This window comes from Orbicella faveolata, unplaced genomic scaffold, assembly GCF_042242905.1.
Source record: "Orbicella faveolata isolate gen_17 unplaced genomic scaffold, um_ofav_v1 contig_27, whole genome shotgun sequence".
In the NCBI taxonomy this organism is placed as follows: domain Eukaryota; kingdom Metazoa; phylum Cnidaria; class Anthozoa; order Scleractinia; family Merulinidae; genus Orbicella; species Orbicella faveolata.
The window spans coordinates 3,269,838-3,277,500 of record NW_028301555.1 but is presented as its reverse complement, the minus strand read 5'-3'; the positions used below and the strand labels follow the sequence as shown (position 1 = coordinate 3,277,500).

At 40.7% G+C, this 7,663-nt stretch overlaps 1 pseudogene; it reads right to left on the bottom strand.

The window, feature by feature from the left end:
- Positions 1-2,957: 2,957 nt before the first annotated feature.
- On the bottom strand, positions 2,958-7,420 carry LOC149107173 (uncharacterized; annotated as a pseudogene).
- Positions 7,421-7,663: the final 243 nt, after the last annotated feature.

Genomic DNA, 7,663 nt, shown 5'->3' with positions numbered 1-7,663 from the left:
CATTCAAACAAAAAATGAACCTCGCCGCTCATTAGGACCCGTTGCAAAGTTCCGAAAATATGGGTCCTTGGAAACTATGGGAACTTCCCAGTTTTTACAAAGTAATGTATGCCGTGGGGCAAGCATCAACTCCTGGCATACATTTCTTTCAAAAAATTGGCAAGCTTAGGGTCCCATCACCCGACTTCCATGTCTTTGCAACCGATGTTTGTGAAACCCCGCTTATTTGTTTACTTTGGCACGATAAATTTGATGTGTGGAAGTGGTTCTCTGTTTATATGCAAGACACGAAAAATTACTCATATTGCGTAACATCGGTCCATTTTCAGGATCTTTAAAAATCCACGGCGGTCATGCGCAAGGACCCTTTGCATTAATGGCGCTGACATTTGAATAACGACACTTATACATCCTAAGCCTCACATTCATGTGAAAAATCCTTTTTTTGGAAACATGAGTGGGAGGCTAAGGATGTACAAAGTATTGATTTTCAAATTTAGTCGCCATTTATGCAAAGGGTCTCTGGTGTACAGTACCAAGAATTGAGAGAGAACTACACTATACATTTCACTTTATTAACCTTGTATGTTACTTCAGCTAAACTTACACACACTACTGATTATGCGGTCAAACTTTACTAACAACTATTTCGCTTATTTCAAAAGTCCAAATCACTGACCATTGTAATAAGAAATCAATTACCCGTGATTTGGCTAATCTGACCTTTATAACGGTTGCCACGGAAACAATCCTACAAGAAATGATTGCACTTTGCCTATTTTTTCTGTGCTCCTTGTCAGTCTCCTAACAACTTACGCCCCATCTACACTACGCTGGAGAAATTTGAAAAGGGAGTTTTCACTCCGAAAAAGAATCAAATGTTTTCCGTCCATACGCCCGAGGAATTTTAAAACGCAATCAAATGCGGAAGAAAAGCTCAACTCGTCATCGTTCTTAAAAACCTCTGTTTTCAAAATGTTTCCGATCACACTGAGGCCCCTCCCACACTAAGCCGGAGGAATTTAAAACGCTACAATCACGTTTGGCAGAAAAGCTAAAACCGTCATCGTTTTCAAAAACCTCTGTTTTCAAAATGTTTCCGATCACACTGAAGCCCCTCCCACATTACGCTGGAGGAATTTCAAAATGCAATCATCACCGGTCATTTTGGATTGTTTTTGAGAAAAACTGGGTCAGGGAAATCACATGATTATCGTGACGTCATCTTTTTCGAAAAGCTCCGTTTTCAAAATGTTTTCCTCCATACGGAAACGAAAACTCAGTGTTTTTAAATTCCTCCCGTTTGAAGAGCGTTTTCGAAAAGCTTTGTTTTCGTGATGGATTCGTGTGGTAGTATGCCTAACCGGGGGAATAAAGCTGCGTTTTCAAATTTTTCCAACCTATTGTGAACGGGGACTCACACTGACGTCTTCGTACCACTATGGCAGCTGAAAAGGTCTGCACGAAGATAACCCGCTTGGCTTAAACAATTATGGTTTGAATGCTTTAGCAGATCCAATGTTGGTCTTACATGGTTACTTCTAACTACAGAAAGTCGTATAAACAACGACGACGGCGACGCTGACGACAACCTCTTGAAAACAAATACGTTTAGATTTTACAATAGTCCCAATCTTTAAAGGAAAAGCCCTGGAAGCGAGATTGAGATTTTGTCTTCGAATTTGGAGGCTACTTAGATCTGTTCAGTACACGTATCCGTCTGATAATATGTTTAAGTTAAACAGGTATCGCCAGCGCTAATTCTAAAACACTTAACGGGAAATACGAAGAATTAGCCGTCATGGTTCACGTTCTCCGAACAGGCAGAACTTGGTTATTTCACATTGGTGTTTACCAAAACATGGCTAAGAGTATTGTACAAAGAGTTAAACGAACGTTTACAGCCAAAGTTCTGCTCGTTAAACCTTTTGTTTCGTGACGCTGTCGTTCCGTTGCTGTCGTGGTTTGCTTAATCTCCCTAACTAACCAAGCTAGCTCGGGATCATACTGGAAGAGTATCGACATTTTTGTTTGTTTGGTTTGTTTGTTTGTTTGTTTGTTTTTTTCCTTAACGGACGTTGTTAATTCATAAGATCGATACCTAGGGCAAATACACTGAATGGTACTGTTCTGAAGGAAAAAAGGTTTGCTAAGATCAAACCTTACTGCAATGAAAATCAATAAAATCAATCCTTACTAGCTACAAGTACAAATTCATATGAATATCCGTTGTCGAGTTCCCTGGGTGTTCTCGGTATAAATAAACAATAGCCTCCATTTGGTGCGAAAATGTGCTCGGATATTTGTCCGCGGACATTATCTGTTCCGAGAAGCGAACAGTTTTCCGAGAGCGTAGCTCGAGGAAAACCGTGAGCTTCGAGGAACAGATAATGTCCAAAGACAAATATCCGAGCACATTTTCGCGCCAAATGGAGGCTACTGTGTTTATTATTCTTCAAATCTTTTTCGCAACGCGCGCAGTTTTGAAAATTGGGGAATATTCTCGGATATTCCCTAGCTTTAGCAGGGAATATTCGGTCACGTGACGCGTTTAGACCAATCGCGCGCGAGCGAAAATATTTGATGGATTATAATGGTCTATACTAGGAGACTGCCCGAAAGGGGTACCTTTTTGAGGCTTCAGGTATATTAAAGGGTAGGAATGAACGGGTAGGGAAATCTGTCATCTTGACTCCCGGTACAACGTGAACTGAGCAAATATTGGTTTTTGGATTCACATCTCTTGTGGTAATGCTTGATGTTCTCCCGCAATATTGTTCATTAACATCATTTAGAGGGTTTACAAAAGGGATGCAGCGTTCTTTAGTGGGTATGTAAAAGGAATACCTTTTTTCAATTAAAGGTATATGATAGAGCTGCCTTTTCTGTGAAAATGGTATTCAAAAGGGTAAGGGGTTGGACCTCGGGTTGGAGCCTTCCCAAATAAAGCTTTGGAGAGTACTTCGAGTTTGTTTTAATTGAAAAGTAACTGAACAAGTTACAAAACATGTGAACACCATGCAAGGAAATCAACAATAAGGTTTTCATCTGTAGTCACTTGTCGTGTCAGATAACAGAACGTTAGAAATAACAATAAAAAGGAATTCAAGAGCGAGTAAGAGAACAAACAGGCCTTCAAAATTTCATACCCGGGTCTTACTCTGCCTAACACTTGGCCGTAGGGAATCTGGATTTGCTCACGATCCCTATTCAAAATTATTAGAATAGAATATAAAAGAATCCTTACTACCGGTTTGGTTACGCTGTCTAAGGCAACTTGCTGCTACCTAAGGAGATACTCTCTGTCCTCCCTGTTTGGTTGCACAGTATAAGGATCTCCCTGGCGTTCTTACGGCATTCGTCTCCTATACTGCACTGTTTAAAAGCTTGATAAACGTTTGCCAAGTTGTTGTAGCTTGCTGCTACAGCTGCGTGTACCTCGCCGAAAATCTTTTTCCTGATGATTAGTGCCTTCTCGTGGTATTCTTTGGCTTGATTGTACTGTCCAAGATCCTGATAAACACCTCCCAAGTCGTTATAGGTTGCTGGGACATTAGCATCTTCGTCGTCGAAAATCTTTTTCCTGATGATCAGTGCCTTCTCGAGGTATTCTTTGGCTTCATTGTACTGTCCAAGAGATTGATAAACAGTTTCCAAGTTGTTATAACTTGTTGCGACATCACCATACTACTCCCCGAAAATCTTTTTTCTCGATGATTAGTGTTTCTCGTGACATTCTTTTGTTTCATTGTACTGTCCAAGAGCTTGATAAACATTTCCCAAGTTGTTATAGCTTTGCTGCGATATTAACATGTTCCTAGCCGCAAATCGTTTTCGTGATGATCAGTGCCTTCTCGAGGTATTCTTTTGCTTTATTGTACTGTCCAAGAGCTTGATAAACGTTTGCCAAGATTTTATAGCTTACTGCAACATTAGCATGTTCCTCGCCGAAAATCTTTTTCCAGATGATTAGCGCCTTCTCGCAATATTCTTTGGCTTCATTGTACTGTCCAAGAGCTTGATAAACATTTCCCAAGTTGTTATAACTTGTTGCGACATTAGCATGTTCCTCGCCGAAAATCTTTTTCCAGATGATTAGTGCCTTCTCGCAATATTCTTTGGCTTCATTGTACTGTCCAAGAGCTTGATAAACATTTCCCAAGTTGTTATAACTTGTTGCGACATAATGATGTTCTTCGCCGAAAATATTTTTCGCGATGATCAGTACCTTCTCGTAATATTCTTTGGCTTTGTTGTACTGTCCAAGATCTTGATAAACATTTCCCAAGTTGCTATAACTTGTTGCGACATTAGCATGTTCCTCGCCGAAAATCTTTTTACTGATGGTCAGTGCCTTTTCGTAATATTCTTTGGCTTCATTGTACCGTCCAAGATCTTGATAAACATTTCCCAAGGTGTTATAGCTTACTGCAACATTAGGATGTTCCTCGCCGAAAATCTTTTTTCTGATGATCAGTGCCTTCTCGTAATAATCTTTGGCTTCATTGTACTGTCCAAGAGCTTGATAAACATTTCCCAAGTTGATATAACTTGTTGCCACATTAGCATGTTCCTCGCCGAAAATCTTTTTCCTGATGATCAGTGCCTTCTCGAGGTATTCTTTTGCTTCATTGCACAGTTTAAGAGCTACATAAACACTTCCCAAGTTGTTATAACTTGTTGCGACATTAGCGTGTTCCTCGCCGAAAATCTTTTTCGTGATGATCAGTGCCTTCTCGTAATATTCTTTGGCTTCATTGTACTTTCCAAGGGTGCCACAAAGGTTTCCCAAGTTGTTATAGGTTCCTGCGACATCAGCATGTTCCTCGCCGAAAATCTTTTTCCTGATGATGAGTGCCTTCTCGTAGTATTCTTTTGCTTCATTGTACTGTCCAAGAGCTTCATAAATATTTCCCAAGTTATTATAACTTTCTGCGACATTCGCATGTTCCTCGCCGAAAATCTTTTTCCTGATGATCAGTGCCTTCTCGTGGTATTCTTTGGCTTGATTGTAATGTCCAAGAGAGTGATAAACACCTCCCAAGTTGTTATAACTTCCGGCTACACTCGAATGATGCTTACCGTGAATTGCAGTATAAATCTTGGTAGCCTCCTCATGGCACGATATTGATGATTCATACTGACATGTCATTGATAATGTTAACGCATGCACACCAAAAACATTTGCTTTAATTATGTCGCCCTTTCTCGTACTACTTGTATGTTGAACAAAATCATAGGCTGACGTTGAAAATAGAATTGCATTGGATAAATTACTTAGGTCATAAAACACAGCAGCAGTTGAACAAAGCCACGAAACGACATTGTCAGGAGAAATGAAGGGTGCTAACTCCTTCACCCAAACAACGCCAGCAGGAAAGGTGTTTGTGAGAATTTCATACAACGCTTTGCAATGAGTTGTAATTCGTCGTAGCAATACGCAAACGTCCCCACTTTCATGTAAACGATCCCTCTCCGACTCAATGAGGTACTGAAAAACCAGAACTGCTACAGATAAACACTCGTATTTCTCTGTGACCTCCATCAGTGACATTTTCCTGAGTACTTTATGAACAACAGTATGCACTCTTAAATAGCTGGGTGCCTCATCCTCACTGTATAAACGCATAATTAAGGAAGAGTTTAAAATCTTTGCTTTGATTAACTCGTCAGTCTGTCGCGAGGTGCGACTATTGACAAAGTTGACAGCTGCTTGAATTGGGACGGGTTCCGAATCACATAGCGAGAGAAAGAGAAATGTCTGGCGAAGAACTTCGTCGCTTTTCAAAGTTGTATCTATTGCCAATTGAATAACTTCAGTCATCTTTTTCGGATACGCAAGATTCACTTGAGTGAGACATTCTTCTGTCACTTCACGTTCGACATCCGCAAGTGTTGTCAAGAAGTTTGACCAGTCATAGGTTGAAGAACGACTCACAAATTGCACGTAACATGCAGCGGCTGCTAAGGAAAGCGGCTGATAGTCTAGTTCCTCAGCAACCGTTTCAACTTTCTCGTTATTGGACATTTCCGATAATTGTTTCAATACCTCCACTGCGTCCTCAGGCTGCATTCCTTCACTGAGTGACTCATGGTAAGTATGAGGAGCATTTGTAGGAATTGCATTGGTATCTTGAGTTGTAATCAGCACCCGACCGTGACCCCACTCTTCACTGGCGGTTTGAGGTAGGTACTCATAAACCAAGGACAGGTTAACAATGTTGTCTGCTATTATTAACCATTTTGAGAACTGTTTAAACTGCGGGAAAATTAAACACCGGAGTTGCTGAAGTCTTTCCTTGGGGTTGGCTTCTTCCGCGGTAGCCAGTTTGGTGAGGGCGTATTCAGTAATTCCAAACTGTTTAGCCTGACTGAGGTACGAGTCAGCTAGTGTTTCAAGGGTTTCAGCATTCAGGGTGGCAACGAACACTAAGCCCTCACTCTCACCTGATCCTTTTGTAAAGAACTCTTCTCCAATTTGACGCGCAAGTTGAGTTTTGCCACATCCAGGATTTCCTGATAAATAAATGGTACTGACTGCTCCATTACTTCCATCGTCAAGCTCTTGCATTTTTGTCATGACCCTTGTGACGTCGTTTGAACGTCTGATGATTTGGTGAGATGGCTTGAAAGTGAGATTACAAAAAGACTTAACTTTGCAGTTAATCTCTTGTGTAAGACATTCAACCTGCTCTTCCTTTTCCTGTATCCTGTCTTGGGCCACTTGTAAATCACATTTGACTTCTTTTAATTCCGATTGAAGATTAGCAACCTGTGCCATCAAGTTGTTTACTTCCACCGTGGGAAAGCTCGTCTGATTTTTAACCGCCTCTATATCACCGATCGGAAGACTTAAAGAGTTGAACGCCAGCAACACTCTTCCGACATAACCCCTGAATTCAGCATCAGTAAGTTTCGCCGCGCTGATATGAGCAATGTCATTTCGGACTAGGCGAAGATCATCGACTTCTTTATTGATTGCTGCACTCAGCGTTGTGCCAATGCTATCTGAGAACAGGATCGCGAAAAACAAACAGCTACAGTCCCACTCTGCTGTGTTACCGTTTTGTATAGTCGCCAGATATCGCACATTCTTGGAGCGGCTTTTTCTAGACTCCTTATTATAAAAGTCTAAACCATTTTTTGGCGTGTCCTTCCATTCTCCAGGTGTTGTTTTGTATAGGAAATCCCATTCTTGCTTGAAGACTTGTCGTAAACCTTCGGGAACCAAGTTAAAGGCAATGTAACAAATTCGAAAATAGTTCAATTGTTCTGAAGTATACTCCATTGTGGAATGATCTGTTGTAAAGATATACCATTTGATTCTGGTTACGAAGATTTATGTAGAGAGGAGAATGTCCCGTTTATTCTAGAGACGCGTTCTTTGGCTGTCTGGACGAACTTGAGCAAGTTTTCTCAGAGCTGTTGTTTTCGCCTATCAGTGTAAAGACGACAGAGGACAAATAATTCGTCAAGGCGGACGATATCTTATTTGGTACATCTTCAGGTCACTCCACTGAAATACAACCTGCACTGAGATTTTTGTCAAACTTTGCCTATTAATTGTTTATATTATAGGAGGGGTGTCTGTGTTCGTTTAGGAGCAACACCTTGTTTATACCCAATAAATCCTTATAATAACACCATGATTATAGTCACGATT